General features: G+C 39.9%; 1 protein-coding gene across 20 annotated transcripts in view; it reads right to left on the bottom strand.

The window, feature by feature from the left end:
• DTNA (dystrobrevin alpha) overlaps nucleotides 1-23,414 on the bottom strand; it is a 245,090-nt gene that overhangs the window by 176,230 nt on the left and 45,446 nt on the right. For all 20 annotated transcript variants that reach the window (XM_019797940.2, XM_019797941.2, XM_011222883.3 and 17 more), the window contains exon 2: nucleotides 3,179-3,308. The gene's annotated coding sequence lies outside the window, so the exon portion shown is untranslated. The remainder of the gene's footprint in view (nucleotides 1-3,178; nucleotides 3,309-23,414) is intronic.

Here is a 23,414-nt window from a genome sequence, read left to right as displayed (position 1 = left end):
CATCTTGTTTAAAGCACTCCTGCACTATTTGGGCACCAGTGATTTAAAATCTGCATTTACAATGTTGCTCATTTGTGCAAGGAATGATACCTTCGCTCCTCCTACCCTTCCTCCAATATGACATGAAGCTCTGTTCAGCCTGAGCTATCTTTTATGACATGTTTCCCTTGACCCACCAGGCAACATCATGAAGTTAGTGAGACTAGTTTGGTAGCCCCCTCCTACTTATGTGTACCAAATCCTCAGAAACTGAGTGTCTGCACCCCTCCCTCAGGAGTCTCTAGGTTGCTAATTCATTAGACTTATATGTGATGTAGTATGTATTATTAATGGATGCATTTCTTTCCCTGAGAGTATTTCTTTTTAAAATATGACTTTATAAAGCCTCATTTCCATAAGCTGGAGAGAAATGTTAATGATCAGAATTTTTGGTGAATATGATGTTCGGAGAACATCAGTTATTCACTGCATCTTAAACCACACCATCAAGCTATCCATCCCTGTGTCTCTCAATTTTGGGTTATCAAGGGATCCGAGTAATTCTGCTTGTGATGGCATTTTCACATTGTCTAAAAGGATTCTCAATTAGGCACTGCAGGTTTAACATTAACATTGTTTGAACAGATGAAAATTGTTGGTAGGCGGGACACCATGTCCTTTTGAATGTACTCACAATACATTAAAATGGACAGATGAACAGTCATGATAACCTGCGAGAAAAGATTGAAAAGGAAAATGTCTACATAAATAAATGAGAAGGAAATGAAAAAAGCAAGGTTTAAGCATTGAAAATAATCAAGTGCTGTGATTTCGTGAAAAGCTACTTTCATATCAAGGAAACCCTTTACAGTGGGATTGTTGAGACAGTGGTGAATTGTTTACCTGCCCAAAAAAGACAGACACAAAGTGGCATCCGGTCACTTAGTTTTCTAATAGAGCCAGTATTTATTATAGGAAATGTGAGCTGATCAGATCATAAGACATCTTTGAGTAGCAGACAACCATTACTGAAAGAGAGAGGTCAGACCCATAATCAAATAGATCTGAAGCTCCAGACTTTAATGTGAATGCAGGAATGGGAGTGAGGCCTGAAGAAGCAGTTCTTATCTGTACTTGGTGAAATGAATTTAAGAACTTAAAATTTAAAGTTCATATTTGGTACATATCTGAGACTTTTTAAAAAGATTTTATTTATTTATTTGAGAGAGAGAGAGTGTACACAAATGGGGGGGAGGGGCAGAGGGAGAGAAAGAAGCAGACTCCCTGCTGAGCAGGGATCCCAATGAGGGGCTCGATCCCAGGGTCCTGGGATCATGACCTGAGCCAAAGGCAGCTGCTTAACTGAATGAGCCACCCAGGCGCCCCCATATCTGAGAATTTTAAAATCTTCCTATTAATTTGATACACAAAATAAAAATATGACAATAATTTTGTTAGCAACAAATTAATGCTACAACATTATACAGCTTAGAATATGGCTTTCAATATATTAAGTTAAATATTTTTCAGTGTAGAAAAATCCAACTTTACATTTAACTTGAAATGCATCTCCTGAGAATCATTTTCCTTGGGATAAGCAAGTAATCCCTGTTTTTTTTTTTTTTTTTTCCTAACAATTTTGGAAGACATTAATGAAGGACTGGTTGGTCAATTAGAATCTAACCAAGAAAAGAGAAAACACTCTCAGTATTTAAAACAGATGTAATTTAATCTAGAGAAATGGTTACACATATGATGGAAGACTGGAGAGCTAAACAGGGGATCAACTGGGAGATGAGCAGCAGCAGGAAGCCAAAGGCATTACCACCCACACATCTCAAGGGAGAAAAGGAAGAGGTGATATTACTGGAGCTCAGAGTTCAAGGTCACTGGGGGAAGCTGGAGATAATGGGGTGAGTCTTGGTGGGAGGAAATACAGCCCATAGGGGTGAGTCCCCATGGAACCAGTAGAGTAGAGGCAACGCAAGAACAGGTGGGAAGGTAAAAACTGGCAAAGACCAGCAGAACTGGAAAACAGAGTTAAGTAAATATGTTTCTCATTTTCATTTTCTCTTCCAGAGTGTTAATGCTAGGCAAATTGATTTACTGAAGTATTAAAGGGCTCTAAGCTTAGAGCCTGGCAACTGTGTTCCATAAACATCTTGTAAATAAATGAAATCATCATTTTAGTTCCACATATAATATCAATAAACCAAATTTACACACCCCGGAGATTATGCGAGAATGGGCACCTTCACTTTGAAGTTAATAAAAAGTATAAAGGAAGCATTGGTGTCTTCTGGATTAGATTAAGAGAGTGGTCAGTGCTCCATCAGTGGCATTGTTCTATTCACAGTTGTGAACAGAGGTTTATTCTGACGTTCTGGAAATCACCAGTCTTCAAAGTAGATCATAAAACCACACTTGGAAAACTGGACTCCGGAGGAGGTGGAAAGCCACACAATTTCCTGAAGAAGACCACCACTCAGTTCCTCCATCCCTTTCCATTCTGCTGAGAAGTGACAACAGGAGATTGCCGACTAATAGTAAAGCGCCGATTTGCAGACTTATGTCTTTTGTAGCGTGGCAGGGTAATTATGGATGATGATGTAAAAAATATTTATCTATCCATTTTATGGCCCAAAAAAACAAAGCTTACTGTGTGTGAGCGTGTGTGTGTGCTTTATCATACACAGCAGTTTAAAAACCTTACCTAACCTAAATGACGTCCTGCTTGAATTTAAGCAGTATAAAATCTCCCCATGGGGAGCCACTGAAATCTTAGCCTTGCATTGCACACACAGACTTGTTAATGATTAAACTGTCACTGCCACCATCAAATTTTCCTCTAGCAGTTTTGCCTCATTCTGGCTTATTACTCTGATACTAAATACTTTTATATATTTAAAAAATTGGATGACCTTTAGAATAAAATGAAGTATTTTGGCATTTGCTTAATGGGAGCAAGGAAGAATGTTAGGGTGTCTGTATCTCACACGTCACACTTCAGGTGATTTCTGACAACAACAACAAAACCACAAAAGGCACAGAAACTAAGCCTTTCACCGTGCGACCCTCACCAGAAGTACAGAACACTGATAACATTTAACCCCATTTTCTTTCAAGCAAAGAAGAAAAGCACTTTTAAGGGAAAATAGTGCAATGTCCATCTTAAATTCTTTGTTTCAGATACACTCACCTAAAATTCAATGAAGAAACAGCATGAACTTTCCAAAACCATCTATTTTCTCTTCTTTGAAATGGCAGTTGACTATGGCATCTAAAGACTTCCCCAGCACTTCATCCAGGAACTGGTAAATCTTATTTATCTGCAAGGACAAAATATACTTTTATTTAGCTAAGCAATTTCCACTCGACATGCTTATTACAGACCTAAAACATATGGTATTTTACAAATCCCTTCATACACTAATAATGGTCTGTAATACTCAACTCAGAACCTTGGCTTTTATTTACCATAAGAAATATTTAGAAAAATGGACATTTGTGCCAGAAGTCACTTTACAGATGAGGATGGTGAGGCCCAGGGGGGTGAGGTGACGGTCCAAGATTAAGCAGCTGGTTAGTAACAGACAGTGGCCTTGTACCTTGGGCTCCTGACATCCCTCTTTAGTTTTAGTTGATTAAAAACCCAGAAAGGGGAAAACATGGAATCTTCTGTGTTTTCCAAGTAGGTAATTTTCTGGAATATTGTGTCACCATAATTTCTACCAAAGTCAAGGAAATTACAGCTGAGGTCAGAGTCCTCAGACCAGCATTTCCTTTAGTAATTTAAGCCTGAGCAATCCTAAATAGATATCCTACAAGAGTTGACTACCACAAAGTCAACCTGACATTATTTAATGATGTGTATAATTTGTTACATTATGTAGTAATAATTTAAATAATAAATAGTTCATAAAATTGACTGTTAACATTTCTTAACAAAGCTGAACGATTTTCTAATCTTTTGCCTTCTGGGAAAACTCACAGAGAAGAAATAGAAGAGAGATGTTTGAGATGGCACTTCTCAGAAGATTCCCCAGGGGTGACCCGGGCACCCGCTCACCATCTGCCACCAGCTCGTCTTTCCCACCAATCTCTCTCATCCTTCCCTTGCCCCTTCTTCTCCTTACCAACTGCATAGGCTGGATGTTACTACCCCAGATGCTGGCGAGCTTGAAGCTGCAGGGAGTTGAAACTCGGGAAATCCCATGTTGAGATGAAGGCAAAGAGTGGGAAGCGATCATAGAAGATGAAGGGGAGAAGGCGTCTGATGGCAGTGGGGGTGGAAAAGGAAGGGACGGGAACCTAGCTCTGCACCCCAGATGGAAGAAAGGTGCCCTCTGTCTCCAGCCCCATGCCTCCACTTGCCCTCCTCACTGACTTCTTCAACCCCAGTTCTCAAAAAGGATTACAGTAATTATTTGAGCTCTCATGGCTTCTGGCATCCTGTGATTTTAGGTTCCTAGAGAAAAATCTATACAATAACTCCCCCTTGTTCTAATCCAAGTTTTCAGATATATTCATTATTGGAGGAGATTTATTTCACACACATTTTCACTTCATTATGTAAATGAACCCTTGTTCTGTGTCACATCAGAACCCAGCCATCTTTCCCTTACTTAGATTCGAGGTGCATACGTGTATTTGGCATTCTTTGAATTAATGTATTATTACAACAGTGGTACTTTCAAACACTTTTTGTTTTCTTAAAGTACATGCTACTTTTTTTTTTTATTGGGGGGTTCAGGTAAATTAAAGCTATGCATCTGGGACTAAGTTACATATTAAAATATTAAAAATATTCTCTCTCCCTCATGAAGGCAGGTCTCTGAGCCCTAACATCAAGAAATAAAATGGAAATCTTACACAATCTTATATACTTTTATATAAGACTATATAATGTATATTACACACATAGAGAAACTGACATCTAGCTGTACCAGCAATAGTCACTCACGCTATCCTTTCGTATTGGCCTGGGGACCTCTTAGGATCATGCTGCTAGTTTTTGCTCTTCTACCTGGCAACTTGGGGAAAGAGGTTTTGCATTTTTTTTTAAAGATTTTTATTTATTTATTTGACAGAGATAGAGACAGCCAGCGAGAGAGGGAACACAAGCAGGGGGAGTGGGAGAGGAAGAAGCAGGCTCATAGCAGAGGAGCCTGATGCGAGGCTCGATCCCAGAACGCCAGGATCACGCCCTGAGCCGAAGGCAAATGCTTAACCCCTGTGCCACTCAGGCGCCCCTGCATTTTTGTTTTTTGTCTAGGTCCCTGGGTTCTCTCAGACTGTAAGCGACTAGGGAGGGAGATGAGGCTCAGGTGGAGATGCTGTTTAAAGTACTCCACTGGCAGCTCAGGTTCACGCCTTACCTGAGACCTATGACTTCAGTAAAAGTTGCAACTTGAATGATACCTTGATTGTAAGCTAGCTTTCCTGCCTGCTATACCTTCTCCACCTAGAAGTGGCCCTGTTTCAGCTCGTATGTCACAGGGAGTGATCAAAAGCAGATGTTGAATCTGGAGGCAGCTCTCTCCCTACCCCTTCTCGGCTTCTGTCCTCCATGACTGCTCCAGAGCACGAGGAGACTATAACTTTCTACTCTGAGCCGCAGGGTGACGGTCTCCCAAAGTGCCACTGAATTAAAAGCATCCATCCTACTCTCTGCTCTTGCTGAAGCCCACTGGACACTTGCAAAGCAAAAGTCTCATGTGAGCATTGGGTGGGAATAAAAAACAATCCCTTTCTTTCTTTGAAGTCTTATTATTTAAATTCCACATCAGGTACCAAATTCTCATTTGAGTAACCTGTGACCAGATAAAGAAAGGGGGGTCATCAGAAGGGGGAATGAAGCATGAGAGACTGTGAACTATGAGAAACAACCTGAGGGCTTCAGAGGGGAGGGGGTGGGGGAATGGGATAGACTGGTGATGGGTAGTAAGGAGGGCACGTATTGCATGGTGCACTGGGTGTTATACGCAACTAATAAATCATCGAACTTTACATCAGAAACCAGGGATGTACTGTACGGTGACTAACATAATATAATAAAAAAAGTTAAAAAAAAGAAATTAACATTTAGCATCATGAGATAAAATAAAATACTGTCTCTTTTTTTCTAGCTCCCTGAAAAGCTTTTCAGTCACTTACGGAAGGTAGGAGTCAATATCTTACCACTAGAGAAAGGAGTATTTTGCTAATTCGGGGTGCCATATTTTAGACATACAGGTTGGATAGAAGTGGCAGGAGGCAGATTTTTGCTTAATAAAATAAACCCCTCAACATAGAGCACACAAAAATAAAATGGGCCACCTAAAAAAAGATAGTAATTTTCAAACTAATGGTATCAACCGAAGGCTCAATAATCACTTATGGTGGGATTTGGCCAAGCACGTGCATTCGTTACACAAGGATGGCAGTAGTGGTCACTCCCAACTGAGATGACATGGGAGCCAGCTGGATATTAGACTGTAGTGGAGTGAATAATCACATTTTTATCCATATTTATGCCCCTACTGATCTTCCTACCTAAAATAGCACTCTTTCCTCATGCTCTACTGCTCACGCTGATATATTCTCCTGCATAGCACTTCCACTATTCATTATTTATTCATTGTTCGTCACCTCACATTAGAATATAAGCTCCACGAAGGCAGGAATTTTGTTCGCTGCTATATCCCTGACATTTAGAACACTGCCTGACACAGAGTAGGCCTGCAGTACTATTTATAGCATGAAAAATACATATAAATTTACATTTCTCTTTTCTTGTAAATATTTGATCCAGTTTCCTCTTTCTTACCCCTATCAGTTTGCACCAAGCTGAAAATAGTTTCATCACAGTTGGAAGAATTCAAAGGACTTTATTCATATTGAAAAAATAAAGAACCCAATTTGGCATTTTATCTGCTTTCATTGTTATGTCTGAAAAAGATAGTCTACGAGTCAAAAGGAGGATTGAAGATGGTGCTCTCCAGACTTATGCTGTAGTCTTCTTTTTTAGTTATGCTTGGGAGGCTATTGTGCCATGAGTCTAGTTTACTGTGTTGCAGAGGTTAGGAGGGAGCCCGCTTTCAGATCCCTTTCAGATCTCAGGGGGCCGGTTCCGTGTTGTGAGAAGCAGCTACAGGTGATTATGACCATAGACTTACAAGGGGTGTTTCAGAGAAACGCGAAGATGGAGAACCACACTGCACTCAGAAACACATGAAACTTTGTCCTTTCTGGTGTTTGATGTTGTCAGTTGACATAAATTGTAGGGGCTGTTAAAGAATTTTGGCTAAGAGTGAGGAACGTCGCTTGAGAAACAATATCTACTTGTCCAAATAATTGCTCAACAACTGACATAGATTCCATTTTGTTGATGAGTGACTCTCTGTTGTCATATTCACAATGGCATGCTAGGGTCTCAGGCCAGTGTTGAGGCCCAGCTCGGGGTTCTGGTCACCCCCTCTTCAGACAAAGCATCAGCCCGATCCTCACAACAAAGAAGAAGCTGGAAGGGGAAGAAAAACAATTCTGGAAGGTCCCTGCAGCTTCTTCTGGTGCTGTGGAAAAGAGACTGAACTATGATCAGAATTGGGGTTTTATTTTTGTCTCTATACCAACTATTGGACAAGTCATTTACTGTTAACAGGGTTTCAGTTTTCTCATAAACTGACTGTATTGGTCTAAACCAATGGTTTTCAACCCCAGGGTGACTTTGTACCACCCCAGGGACATTTGGTAACATCTGGAGGTATTTTTAGTTGTGGAGGGAAGGTATGTGCAACTGGCATCTAGCAGGTGGAGGCCAGGGATGCTGCTGAACGTCCTACAATGTCCAATCCAAACTGACAGTAGTGTCATTTAGAACCATCCAAACCGGGTCTAGACAGTTCAAGTTCCTCTCTGTTCCCAACACCATTCTATAGTTTTATCACTGGTCCCATCTAGACCTCTGAAGTTGCACAAGGTAAGCCTTAATTCACTTCTGAAGCTTCCTCCAACTCTATATACCACATCGAGCACCTGCCTGTACCTGCCAGCTCTGTTCTTAGACATCCTCCACCCCCGGACCTTGATGTTCCACACCAGCCTTCGAGTTCCTTCCTTAGAGCACGTGTGACCAGGTAGAATTGCCAGGGGTTTTCTTATCTCCCTGTAAGAACATGTACAACTGGAAGGCAAGAACTGTCTTGTTTATTTCTTCATCATCTTGAGCACATCATCCTTCATGATGAATAATCATCCTTGTTAACTATTTGACTGAACAACTGATGATGGAACAATTAGCGAGCATGAAGCTCAGAATTTTCTCACTCGGTACCTACATGGGCTTGTGATGTAAACTTATTCAGATCATCTCACCAGATTATTATTTATTGGCCTAAGAATGTCAAAGTGCTTTAGGAAGCTACAGTAAAATGGATGTGGGGTAGTAGCCCTTGGACTAAATTGAGAATCACCCCAGACAAAACGATAGTAGGGCAGAGTGAGGGAGAAGAGTGCTGGGAAAGAGGCCTTTCTGGATGGCTTTAGAGCTGGAGACAGAACAGTGTTCAGGGGCACTTGGGTACCCTCTCTATTCTAAGGATTTATTCCTGTTGACACAGAGTTCAGCCTGAGAACCAGGCAGGTCTTGGCTATTTGTACGTATTTCCTATTAAGGGCATAATAGACTGTTGCTTCAAGCTCTTAGGATGAAGAGGCTGTGGCTCTGGGACAGTTGAGCTGTTCAGATCCAGTGTGGCCCCATCACAGAAGGGCAAGATCACACAGTTTGGTTGACTCCTCCTACCGGGGGACTAGGTCCCCAGGGAAGCCCTAGTGAGCCTGGTTGCATCTGGCTCTGTGAAGTTCTTACGTCTGTCCAAATAAGGACATTAATCTAACTTCAGAGGGAGTTGTGCACCTGTCATTTCTGTCCCTCAAATTACAGTCTAATGGTTGCAGAAACATGGGCTATACCTCACAATTTAAAAAACATAGGTACCTATAACAGGGAAAGTAGGGTCCCTGCCAGGCTGCCCCTCTCTGTCACCTCCCTTCATATAAGAAGACCACGAGAGAATATCTGAACAAGTGTAAAATACTCGGCTGTTCAGTTTCTCTCCTGACATCTCACCAACAGACAAGGATAAAGCATCACACTTCATCACTTAGTCTAGAGTGAAATAAAGCAGAAAGAACAACAACATTTGGACAAAACAGCTGTCAGAAGGAACGGACATATACGTTCAGCAGTGAATGTAGAATTTTCTACACCATAAAGCCAGAGGCCTGCTGACACTCATGAACTCTTAAGGAAAGACTATGGTTACCTGCCTGTCAACATCAGTTCAGCTGGCTATTCAGTCACCTGTTTTAAAGGTGCCAAGAAGGAAGAAGGTGGTTTATAAAGAGTTTCTCAGTTCCGTTTTGTGTGTGGCATTTTTTTTTTCAAAGGGACTGCCTTTATGTTTCTTTCCTTATATCTTACTGTAAGGATAAGGCCGTGGCATACCCAGAGGATATCTGCATTTTAAAAAGAAATCCCCCACCCTGTGTGTTTAACGACTTGCACAGAACCCGGCCAGTGCTCCTCAAAGAGGGGTTCAACCCCTAAGAACTCATTTGAGGGCCATAGCTTTTTTCTTTTTGAAAATGAGAAATGTAAAAAATAATTAGCTATGTGCTAGTATTTATGAATAAGAAGGTTTAATAAAAAGGGATCAAGAGATGGCTGGAAACTTACAAAGTTATTTTGGTAATCACAGTAAAAATTTCTTTTTAGAAATATGGAAAATAGAATACATTATAAAGAGAGTTAATGTCACCCGCATTACACTACCCAGAGGCAATCCCTGTGAAGATTTTATACATTTACTTCCAATTATATATCCACATATATGTATTTGCACACACATATATACACACACATACATTTTAATGAAGTTGAGGGATTATAAACTATATATAATTATGTTTGAAGTTTTTTGTTTATTTTACTTTTTGTGTTCTATTATTAGTGATTGATACATATTCAGCATAAACACTCCCCCACCTTTTTTTAAAAAAAGATTTACTTATTTAGGGGTGCCTGGGTGGCTCAGTTGGTTAAGTGTCTGCCTTCGGCTCAGGTCATGATCCCAGGATCCTGGGATCCAACGCCAAGTCAGGCTCCCTGCTCAGCAGGGAGTCTGCTTCTCCCTCTGCCCCTCCCCCTGCTCATGCTCTCTCTCTCTCTCAAAAGATTTATTTAAATTATTTGAGAGAGAGAGAGAGTGCGTGAGAGAGAGCGCATGCATACAGGGGGAGGTGCGGAGGGAGAGGGAGAGAGAATCTCAAGCATTACCGCCCCCCCACCCCGCTGAGCTAGGAGCCCAACTCATGGCTGGATCTCATGACCCTGAAATCATGACTTGAGCCAAAATCAAGAGTTGGATGCTTAACTGACAGAGCCACCCAAGCACCCCAATTCTTCCCCTTTTTTGGCTATGAGATTATTTCATCAAACTTATTAATTAAAGGATATAACATATATGAAGATATGGGACATCTGTAGTCACTAAATGATTCTTTAGTTTCTTTCAGTACTTTCACACACTCACATGCACAGACCACATTTCTGCTACATTTCAGGGTAAGGCAGATCATCATTAGTCGTGCTTATTTTGTTATAGAAACATCTGTTGCACAAAACCCATGTATCCCAAAATATCAGATAAAGAGGAGTCATTTTCCCAGAATACAAGTTTAAAGGGAGTGATTATCTCATATTGTATCTTTTTAAAAAATACAATTGCAAACCAATGAGTGTCTCCTTTACTTACACAATCACTAAACTTAAGTATCTCCAGTTTTCTTGGATGAAAGTCTCATTTCATGAATTAAATAGAACATGCAACTAAAACAAAGCATAGGTAACAGGCCCTCCATAGTGATGACCTCATTAAAACTTTAAACTCTCCATGTCGAAATTAATTCCAAGTAGGGCATAAAGACTAACATATTTTTGCTGCCCAGGAAAAAGGTGTTTACCCAGGGTCAGTCTTTTGTCTTTTGCATACAATAGACCTACCAATTTGGTCAAAAAGAGAATTAAACGGAACTTGGTGGGTTAAATCAAAATGTGTCAAAGATGAATTGAATTCATTTTTAAGAAGACAACTTTTTAATTAGTCACGTGCAGGTATATCATAGATTCTACTGAAATCTCCCTGGGAATACGTGACCATCAGTGTTGCACGGTTCTAAGACACTAATGATCCACTGTGATTTGATGTGTGTCTGTTTGATTTTACCATGATGTAAAGAACAAAACAAATAGGAAAGGAGAAAGGAAGAAAGGAGTGAAGGAAAGAGGGAAAGAAGGAAGTCATGAATCTGGATATAGGGGGAAAAAAACCCCCAAAACTTAAAAAAGATTTTCTAGGACCTTAGTCAGTTATCTTAGTGGCATTAAACGGGGGGGGGGNGGGGGGGGGGGGGGGGGAGCTGGATAGAGGAGTAAATGTTTGCCTGCAGAGTACCAAACCTCCCACTAATACCCTGAATTAACTTTTTGTACGAAGCACATGGAATTCCACATTTTTAAAAAACCATTACTCTTCTCTAATATGCATAAAATGTAGCCATAAAGCTCACGCTCATAAACGACACGTATGCAAATGCAGCAGTTACTTGGATGCTATTTCCATGACAAATTCTCTGGCATGAAAACCAGACTCTTATTTAATTATTTGCTTGCAATATTTCTTGTACATCTTGTTTCCCCAGAAACAAATATTGATGTGAATAATTTGGATGGGTCTTTTCTTAGACAAAGAAATACTTTTTTTTTTTCTTCTGGAAATCATAAAGAGAAAGAAGGATCTGATTCTGGGAATGAATGTTCAGGCTTTGCCCTTCAGTGATGTATTTCTGCCTTGACTGATGGCCTTGAATATGACATACGCTGAGGAGCCACCTGAGGGCTACTGAGAACCTGACTCACCATTTCCATCTGACTCAGAGGGGATGAGTCTCTTTTTTAAAAATGAAGATAAAAGATATAACATTTAATTTGATATGAGTAAGGTGCCACACCACTTTGAAGTTAAAAAAAAGATACTATACCCCACATCACAGGGTTCTCAGACACTTTGTTCTGAAAACCCCAAAGAGCTTTTGTTGATGTGTTAGATCTTGCAATATTTACTTATTAGAGATTGACTTAAAATATTTATTTATTGACTTAAAATATTTACTTATAGATTTATTTATGTATCAATGATAAACCCATTTGATAGAACATAAATAATATCTATTTTTATTAAAATGGCAATATTTTCCAAAACAAAAAATATAGTGAGAAGTATGGCATGGTTTTACATTTTGGGAACTCTCTTTAAAAATGTCTGGCTCAACAGAAAGAAGGTAGCTGGATTTTCATATCTGCTTCTGCATTTAACCTATGGCAATAAGCTGTTTTGGTTGAAGAACATGGAGGAACTCCCAATTTAGACAGATACACAGTTTGCAAAGGCAGTATGTGATAGTCTTTCAGATGACTGTGGATAATTTTGTTCGATATCAGCAAGTGATTGTTTCTTAAAGGTGAGTTGTAGTGTGGAACCTGAGCCGTATCAATGAACTTTGCATAGTCCATGACGTTAAAATTCATTATAGGTCTCGTACTTTGTATAGATTTTTTTTTTACTCTTGTATGATTTCATAACATTGGCTATTTGGGAAGTATTGGCTCACTGAGTTATGCAGATCTTCCAAAGGTTGATGCCTTTCATTGTCAATGACAAAAAGTCATATTTGTTAATATCACCATCAATCTCATCAGAAAAGTCTTTTAGGTATTGGGAAGCTGTCAAGCTCACAGTGGCAGGTGCAAGCTTTCCACGATTCTAATTTTTACTTCAAAGTTTGAATTTTATCATTGTCAGAAAATACTGTTGGTTTTCTCTGAAGTGACAGGCTCACTTCATTCATTTTCAAGGAAATCGTTGCCGAATACCAGGTCTGAATAACCATAGTTTGTCTGCCAGTTGTTCTTTCAAGTAAATGTATTGTTCTATAAAAGAAGTGGCTAGTTCAGTTTGCACACCAAACAATTTTACTTGTAGGCAACCACTGTCCCTTAATATATTAAGAGCTTTACGCAAACTTCCCATTTCCCCACACAGAATATCAAAAATATGTGTACTTGATTTTCAAGATTTAATTAGATTTTTGTTGACGTTGTTGCTGACCCTTGCTTGCTTTGTTTTTTACTGTAAATGCATGTCAGTGAAGAATATAATTACCACCAGGACACGTTGGTGCCATTGCCTTGACTGTAATAAGATGACAGTCAGTTTTACCCCCCATTACTTCTGAATCATCACTGCAAATGTCCACATGGTAAAAATAGCAAAAAACATGTTAGAGTTATTATTAAAGTAGTTTGACCTCAAGGATCCCCTGAGAGTGTCTTGGGGACTTCAATTTGAGAACCATTTCCCTACCAGGGAAGGGGTTATAGTAAGGAGGGTGAGTGAAGGCTCTGAGATTGGACAGACTCGATCTCTGTGATACTGGGCAAATTGCATAACCACTCCAAGCTCCATGTGCCATGCTTCTAAAATAGTAATAACAGGTCTTGCCTCAGGGTTGTTCCAAAGATAAAAGGAGATCACTTGGTACAGTGCCTGACAGTAGATGCAAGAGATGTTAACTATGATCGCTAATATTTATATTACCACTTGTTTTTTTTTTTTTAAGGATTTTTTTATTTATTTGAGAGAGAGCACAAGCAGAGGGAAGGGCAGAGAGAGAGGGACAAGCAGACTCCCTGATGAGCAGGGAGCCCAATATGGGGCTTGATCCCAGGACCCTGAGATCACAACCTGAGCCAAAGTCAGACGCTTAACTGGCTGAGCCACCCAGGTGCCATATTACCACTTGTTTTTAAGATCAAGAAGCAAGGAAGTGAGTAAATCAGAATATCAGCTGTACTTGCTGGAATCTGTTTGTGCTACACCAATCCAACTTTATATCTATATTTCCTCTGTGGGTACAACTGCAGCAGATGCGTCCCCCCCTCCCAGTATGTTGAGTGCAAAGATTTGCCCTTCATATGCTGATTTTACAAACCCTTGTGTAGGCAGTCACGAGAGACATTTCTTGGTAGTTAGAGTTAGTGGTGACAAATGAGAGATGGTATCTTGACGGGGACCCATGGTCTCCCAGTCCCTCATCATGTGTGGGAAGCAGATATTACCAATGGTTTATGCTATGATCAGAAAGCTAGATCACAAGGACTCAAAAGGACCCCTTTTGCCTAAGACCTAGAACAAACACTTGAGAAATGTGTTTCTTAGAATATTTACCCTTGCCTGAATCTCAGTTCTCTAGATTTTACCACTTTGTGGAGAAAATTGAATTCAAGGAAATGGACACTAAGGAGAAAAGGGAAAAAGAGGGTACTTGCTTTAACAAAGGGCAAGGGGTGTGTGTGTGTGTATGTGTGCATGCACACACACATATGCACACACATGCATATGGATCTTGTACTCTCACAAACAGTGATTTGGCAGACTGAATGCTGGAAAACTTTAAGCTCATATGCCCATATGACTGATGGAAATGGGGAAATAGGTGGGCATAAGTCAAGGAGGCCCCGGCACAATGTGACTGCGTATTTTACCTCTGAATATTTTTTACTACCTCAAACAAATATGCTCTCTCTTACTTTCCTTGAAATTACAAGAGATTCTCTTGGAATGTGTTTTATTTTTATCATGTTTTATAGTGACCTGAGTAAAAAAAAAAAAACCCCAAAAAACCAAACAACAAAGCTTTTGACAACAAGAAAACAATGATGCACGCTTATTCATACATGGCACATGATATTTGGTTTCAGTGTTGGGAACAATAACAGGGTGGTAGCGATGCAGTTGAAGTGAAGAGCCTGTGCCCTGTGTAAGGAGAGCACCTCTCTCTGGCTGAGCCATGCAGAAGCACAGACCCAGGATGGCCACATCTTCCTATTTTCATGTTCAAGATGGAAATCCAGATTTTTACGTGCAATCTTCAAATTTATAAATGTTGCTTCAAACTGGATAGGACAAACAAACCATCTTTGCAGGGTTTGCAGGCTGCCAAATTTTAGGCTTCTCCAAAGATATAATTTCATTTCCCTTCCATATCATGGGCATTTGACTCACCTCTGTCATCACTCATTGGGGGTTCAAGGGTGGGAACAGAGGATAGACAGGAGCCTTGATCTCCCCCTAGTGGTGAGAAAGTGCCAAAACAACTAGCTGAACACAGTTCAGCTCCTCTGTGTGTGTGTGTGTGCGTGTGTGTGTGTGTGTGTGTGTGTGTGTATGAAACTCACTAAAATCAGCAAAGCTGACTCTGGCTATTCCGTGTGAGATGTAAATCATACGGTAATTTTAATGTTAGTGGAGATTAGACAGTTCAGACATGTATAGAGGAGTCTAGTGTGAAGGATCATCTTACCCACTAGCCAGAGCCATATCGAATAGTTACTGGTTAATTTGATCCCTGTTTTAAGTATTTAATAGTAGCTTAGTCCTTATTAATTGATGGAGGACATCTTATATCCCTTTGCTTAGAAGCTTAACTTGAGGGGAGCATTTTTTGTGTGGGGAATGGGATAAAATTTGCAATTTTGAAAAAAAATAAATAGGTCAGTAATTCAGAGCTAATAAAGGTTTTTGAAAAAGTTGAAAAACATTATCCCATGACAGCCTTGTTTCATTTGGATACCCATGTTGTCTTCGAACACCGCCTCCAAGAATTATGTGCCTGCAGCTCAAATATCAACTTTCAAGGACGGTTCCCTCTGAAGACTCATTTCCTTGCTGCTTTGCCCTCCTTGACACACTCAGACCATTTAATGAACTGAAATACAATTGCTTTTAGAAGCTCAATACTTCATTATACTTTTGTTTTAAAAACAGTTTTCGAGTTGAGAGGATGTCAGCAAAACCAACCCAAAGAATGTGGATGTTGTTACAAGGTCAGCTTTTCAGAGGCTGTGGGCAGGCGTTATTGGCTTTCTGTCCAACAATCACCACGGGCAGCAGCGCCTTTCACAGGCAATGAGTCAGCAGCTCTGACAACACTGAATACGTAAGCCATTAATGTGCAAGATAATAGGCACACATGCTTCCTCAGAAAGCACTGGAGAGAGGAGATATTTTATTTTTCATACTTTTGTGGAAGGAAATTGGGATAGTTCACTAACACTCAGATGTTAGTGTGTGTATGTGTTTGTGTGTGTGTGTGTTAGAATCTAAGTTAAAATAATTATACATGTGGATTTCTTCTATGAAGAAAAACATATTCAGAGAGAGAGCTGCCACATCAGAAGTGAGGCATTTCAAACGGGATACTGTGGGCTAAGAGGGAGTCATGTTTTAGGTCAGGGCTGTCCAGTCTAACAGCTACCGGCCACATGTGGCTATTTCAGTTGAAATGCACCTAATCCAAATTGAGGGTATGCTGTGAAATATAAAACATACAATGGATTTCAAATACACCGTACAAAAAGTGAATGAATTGTATCTTACTAACAGTTTCTTATATTGATCACATGTTGAAATGATAATATTTTTGATATACTGGGTTAAGTAGAATAGGGTTAAATTAATTTCACCTGTTTTTATTTGTTAAGTGACTACTAGAAAATTTTAAATTATGTATGTGACTGGCATCATATTTCAATTGGCCAGTGCTACTTCAGAAGAAATTTGATATCATCTCCTTTCAGTATCTCTCTCTCTGTCTCTCTGTCTCTCTCTCTCTCTCTCTCTCTCTCACACACACACACACACACACACACACACACACACATGGGAGAGAATGGGGGGGGTTCACAGTAGTGAGCCATTTGAAAAACAGTCTTCATAATTGGATTGATGGTGCCAATATTGGAGATCCCAGTCCTCTATGCTGAAGAATGGGTACAAGATAGGCCACATCGCCGAAAGACATCTCAGCCCGAATTACCAATCGGCCTGCACTTTGGGTCCAGGGGTGAAAGGGCATTTGTCACAGTTCACTTCATTCTGGCCTCCTTGCTAAGAAAGAAAGGGCACTGCTGAAGATCTGAGAGATGTCTTTCCTTTACCGCTGTTTAGAGAAGAACAAAATGAGCTCTGTAGACATGAATTGCTGTTGCCTCCTGAACTTTCAGTCTGGTTAAGACTTGGATGCTCTCAAGAACAATTTGACTGTAATGGTCAAGACTGTACTGTACCACACTGAGCTAAAACTTTTATTTCATAAGAATTTTGATAAAAGCAAAATCTAGATCCTAATTTGGCGCTTTAAACCGACCAGTGAAAAATCATACCGTTTAGATTTGTCTGGGTGTGCTTCTTGTATGTTGAGCGTGGTTTGTCAAGTCTCCTAGATTACCCCCCAAATTCCAGCAGTATTGAGAGGTTGCTAGAAGCCTTTCTCCTGTACCTGCTGCTCTGTCTTCAGAACCTGAATCCATCCTATCACCTGGCTTCATTCATCTTCTTCTCAGCCTCAACTCCTCTGAGGACTTTGGAGTCCTGGAGTCGAACGGAGGCTAATTTGGGGTTCCAAACTCACCCATGTCTTATCCCTAAATTTTTCTTCTATCTGTTTTAACTATTAACTCTAATTTTTATGAACGCAGGTGGAAAACAAACAGCTGAGCAGAGATTTCATGAATGGTCGCAAGGCTACTCTGAATGATTGCCCATGAATGGTGTATTCTGGCAATAAGAACATGTTCTTGGCTCCTGAACTAGTTGGAAGAAAAGGTGAGGTTCCTTAACTGTTTCTTCATTAGAGCTCTGCAATGTCCTTCCTTCTGCCCAAATAACCTGATCCTGTCCTTCAAGTTCAGAAACTCAGGTCTCGGGGAGGGGGGGGGACTTCAATAGGACAATGGCTCATCATGCTCCCCTCAAATCTCTTTCTAGTACTTCTCCTTTACTAAATGGAGATATGTGACATTTAAACTTACAGGACTATTTTAAAGAAAAATAAACAGGTTTGTACTTTAATCATTTTTCATATATATGATTTCTCATGTAAAAAAGAATGAGTGTTGCATTGAGTGTTACAACATGAACATTTTCATAAGGGATGAAAACTAGAAAAACATTTTTTATCATTCTTTAAAGTAATTGTTTTTTTTTTAAATCTTTTCAGTTTGGACAATGAGAGGAAATTGATTTATACCACATTTTGCTTCTTGACAAGTTTATTATTTTTTTAATCTAAATTCTTGACAAGCATTTCTGAGCAATAAAAAATGCACCTATATTTGGGAAATATACAAAAACAAGAAAAGTGTAGGTAAGCTAGGACGGGCTTATAGCATTTGCAGAATAGCACTCTTATCTGATTCCAATGGTTGGGATTAAAAAGATCTTGAGTAAGAATATGCAAATATGAAAGATGATATAAAATTGACTTAATGCCACTCAATTTTTAGATGACTGCACTACAGTATTGAACAAAACATTTCAACATCTGGAAGTAAGTGTTTTTCTCTTCTCTTTATTTTAGATTTTATTACTAAGAAATATAGAAATAAGGAATTCTATATATTCTAAGATTTTATGGGTTGTTAATGAAACTCCTTCAGAGAAACCAAAGAAAGAAAACCCACACACACCACTGAAGGCTCTGATGTCTATAAAATGTGATTTGGGGGAACCTGACAGGCTTGGGGGACTTCAGCATGAGAGTAAAAAGCACCTTCAGATTGCTCCCTGACTGGGATGTTCAGGAAGAAAGAGGTTAGTGGCGACTGGCAGCTCACCTCAAGTCCTATTAGCACCGCATCTCATTAATGGGGAAAAAAATAACACAATTGTCAGATGTTTAAGGTAAGAAGAGCCCCCAAACATGATTTCTAGCAGGACACTATGCAGAAGATAAAAACCCAAACTCTACAGTCCTTACTGGCTTAACTAAGGTAAATTGCATTAATGAATGAATGGCTTACTTCACCTTTTCTAGGACTGACAGTCTGTTCTTACTGCTGGTGTTTTGCAACACTAAAATTGAAAATAGAATCATGGCTGAGGGTATGTCTAATGAAAGAAATAAGAGGAACTTGTAACTAAAACTTCATAAAAGGAACTTACAAACTGTGTTAAAATTCAATAATGAGATAAGCTGTCCTATAATGGGATTTCCGAAACCTGAATTACTGCCAAGAATTTAAACCCATTCCTAAAGCTCAATTCTTTTATCCACAGTAAGAGAAATAGTTGGCGATTAAACACTACTCTGTGTGTGTGTATAAATATACATGTATACGTGTATGTGGAACACCTCTCTCATGCTCATTTAAAGGTAGAATGTGAAAGCTGATAGGTTTGAGAGTGAGTTAAAATGATGACTTAATTTCTCTGTGTGTATGAATATTAACTCTTTCATCAAAGAATCTGTCTACTCCATGGCAAAACTGTGAGACTCTTGGAAAGCCTGGCCCATTCACACTTCAACAAAATTAGTTTTATTGTACTCAAATGCATCAAGTTCTTTGATTAGAAAAATACTTGGCAATCTAACTTCTAAGAAAATTTATCTATTATTAATTTTTAATAGTAAGCTTAAGTACTTATAGAACATAATTTCACTAGATAGTGACCCTTTGGATATTTTTAGGAATAAATACCTATAAAGTTTCTGTGATAAAAAGTGAGAACACATAAGGAAACTGACAGCTGAATGGGCCAAGTGTACAAACAGTCTGCTAATATACGTAACAGCTCTTCCTTCTCCTTTAGTAATTGTTAATAAAGATGAACATAATACTTATCTGCATAGCTGTGCCTTTAACCATGTTTGCCTTTACCAGATAAAGTTAAGCCAGTAGGATTCTGAGCACCTTCAGGCAGGGAAAAGGCGGTGTGGGGGAGGGGAGAGGAGGCGCTGGTGGGTGGGAAAGGTCTGCATTGTGATAGGGTGATGTTCATCTTCCTCTTACTCCAAAGTACCGAGAATTGTGTAAGAGAGAAGGAGGCAATGATTTCTAATAACTGATCAAGAAAAGACTGAGTGGGTGTGTGCAGTGTGGGAAGGCCACCCTTATGCCCAGAACCTTACTTGCCTGTCTACTGAGACTGGGCTTTTCTCTTTTGCCTGGCTGAATAAGAGAGTATCTTAGGTTGCCAGTATGCTACAGGGTTCTGAAAACAAAGCACAGATATTAGCAAAAGCATTTCTTAATTTTGTTATTGCTATATATTTGTTATTCTTTTGGAGTTTTATAGTTAACTTTGAAAATACATACATGGAGAATTATCCTCCTTGGAAGGCAAGTTCTAAAATCTCCTGATTTTTTGGTTCCGAGTCTGAGGTTTGTTTTCAGAATGTGTCCAAGAGATTAACTACAGCTAAGCTTTGTTCTAGCCAGGACTGAAGTTAATGCATGTGCTCTGAGTCTGTAATAACTAGATGCAGGAGTGCAGCTTAGTGACCAAGAGCATGGAATTACAGCTGCTACTTATTTTCTCTAAAGGTATATCCTCATCTTGAATGTAAGGATAATAACAGTGCTGACCTAGAATAATCTGGAAGATTGATTTAGATAATGAGTGTATTGCACCTGGCACATAACTATCACTCAATAGCTGGTAAATGCTTTAGGATTATGAAACAGGCTAAGGGATAGCATTTGCATAGAAGGGGGGCATAGGACATTCCCAAAGTGTCATTTCTTAAGTGAAAATCTCCTCCCTGTCAATCGGCAACAGCTCTATTATATCAGCTATTTGAGACTATCACCAATCCAGCTGAAAGACTGCTGCCAAATCAGAGAAAAGAAAATTGAGTACAGTGACCAGGTGAATGACTGAGGCCACCCAAGCCTATCACTAACACCACTGTTCTTTGGTAAGCCACCATCTTCCCCGCTTCTCTTCAGGAGAATACTCTTTTTTTTTTTTTTTTTTTTAAAGATTTTATTTATTTTTTAGAGAGAGAGAGAGAGAGCACGAGCAGGGGGAAGAGCAGAGGGAGAGGGAGAAGCAGGTTCCCGCTGAGCAGGGAGCCCAAGGTAGGGCTCAATCCTAGGACCCTGGGATCATGACCTGAGCCAAAGGCAGTTGCTTAACCAACTGAGCCACCCAGGTGCCCCAGGAGAATACTCTTAATGTTGGCTTTAGCAGGTTACCTGAAATGGCTTTCTGATAGTTAATAAGGAAAGTCCTCAAAGCATTTCACGCAGTTTCAAATAAAGGTCAAGCAGCATTAGCAAGCATGGGTGGGTGGCCAGGAAGCCGGAGCGGGCAGCATATCTGAAGACGTGTATCGTGGGTCTCAAGTTCAAAACTGTCTGCTATTTCAGCATAGATTTTCTATGCAACACATTAAAAACTCCCTACGGTGAAGTGGTTTTTCCCTTGTCCTTTTATTCAAATAGACCGTGAATACAGTGGAGAGAATTAAGCCTCAACTCTAGTATTCACTGTGGAGACAATTAGGATTCAACTCTAGTACCCACTGTGAAACGCAGAACTTGCCAGAAGCACTATCCGTGTGCCTAGGAAATGCAGAAGTGACCACTAAAAATGTTAGCTGTAAATTCAAGCTGAGAGCTATAAAACGGAAAAGCTAAAGGCGAGGCAGAATTTTATTTTTAGCAATCAACAGGTGGAAGTCTACTCATTTTTCTTCTTTTCTGATTTACTCTGATAATAAGGATGTTGCAAAAAGCATGAGTAAATGCGTAATAAAGAGCTGAGAGTAGAGGAGGTGATACAGTTTCAAGTACTTTCGATGTGTAATCTGTAATAACATCTTATTCACTCACGGGGTTGTTATGTATCTCTTGGAACCCCGTAAAAAGCAGCAATTTTTTGATGGGAAATTGTGCTAGATTCAGGTTTAATCATTTTGCAACAAATAATTTAATTGCTGTGCTTGGCAATTGTGGGTCATTAGGAAGTACGAAAACAAGGTTATTTTTATCTATTTGCAGAAAATTCATTCACTTATATATTTATTATGAACATTGCAGCTCCTGGACTCATGCCAGGTTGGGAGCTGTGGAAAATACAATGAATCTTGGACCTAGACTGTCTCTTGTCACCAGAGATCTTGTGGAGGTTTCAGACTCATGTCATAACTAGTTGGAACACCGTATCAGAAGTGACAAGAGCCAGGGGGGAGATTTATTTAAAATATTAGGATTTCAAAGGATGAAGAAAAATGGAAGAGATTATTCCAATTGGGACACCTGGGTCCTTCTCAGAAGCAATGTCATTTCAAAGGAGCACAGCTCCCTCTACATGGTGGTGCTTAAACAAATATTTGTAGCCTGAATGAATGAAAGATGTTGCCCCTATGAAGGCTCACAATGCCTGGCCCACGACCGACCGGCTACTCAACAAAGGCTTCCCTAGGTGAACTGCAGACTTTGAGGAGGGGCATTCCAGTGGAGGAAATGAGCAAAGTGACGGGCAAGTGGGGTCATGTGGGGGAATGAGAGGAAGGGGCTTGGAAAGGTGGAGGGGGTTAAGCAGGCTGGGTCGTATTAGACGGATGAAGAGGAGATCATGCCGATTTCATAGCTACTGTGGCATGGAGTCCACACTCATGCTGGATTTCCTTCAGTTCCTCAATAAACAGCGCTTTCTCCCCCCTCCAAGTATCACACGTACTAGTCCTTCTGGCAGTCGTCCCGTGTTTGTCCTTCTCCTGCCGCCTCTGTCTGGCTGACTCCTACTTATCTCCAGGCCTCAGCTTTCACATCACTTCTTCCAGGAAGCCTACCCAGCCCCTGTACTGGGTTAGCCCCCCTTCTATGTTCTCCTACTGAGCCTGCACTTCTCACTGCACCTTATCGTAATTGCCTGGGATCCCCTGTAACTAGTAATCTCCCTGTTTGTAGTGGGCTCTCTGAATGCAGAGACCTTGCCTTTCTCGTGGCCATATCCCTAGTACCTAGCTCAATTCCTAGAATAGCTAGGAAATGCATTTGTTGAATGAATGAAATAGACAGTACCAGAGACAGTATTAAGAACATTGATCATGCCCCCTATTAATGAATAAGAGGAACTCAGGATTAGAAAAAAAAAAAAAGGAAAGTGGCTGGCAACAGTGTAGGGTCATTAAAATGTTATAAAAATGAAATACTAACAATTGTTAACATTTATTGAGTGCCTACCATGCCAAGTACTGTGCTAATTGCTTTCCAAGCAATTACGTCATTTAATATTATGAAGAAGGTATTGTTTATAAGAACATGAAATCATAAATACAATTACATATAAATAAAATCTGACCTCCTTACAAAAACACTGGGTCTCTACCTTAAATACCATTTGTGGTTTTAGCTACCACAGCCCACAAGATATATATGAAGTATCTGAAGGGACCAGGGAAGTAGTTGTATAAAGACAGACTAAAAAAATACGGGGCATTAAAAAGATGGGAAGTCTCTAAAGCTTTGAATGGTCTGGAAA

Source organism: Ailuropoda melanoleuca, chromosome 14 (assembly GCF_002007445.2).
Source record: "Ailuropoda melanoleuca isolate Jingjing chromosome 14, ASM200744v2, whole genome shotgun sequence".
Lineage (NCBI taxonomy): Eukaryota > Metazoa > Chordata > Mammalia > Carnivora > Ursidae > Ailuropoda > Ailuropoda melanoleuca.
Note: the sequence above shows the minus strand (reverse complement) of the source record. Positions and strands in the feature narration are given on the sequence as shown.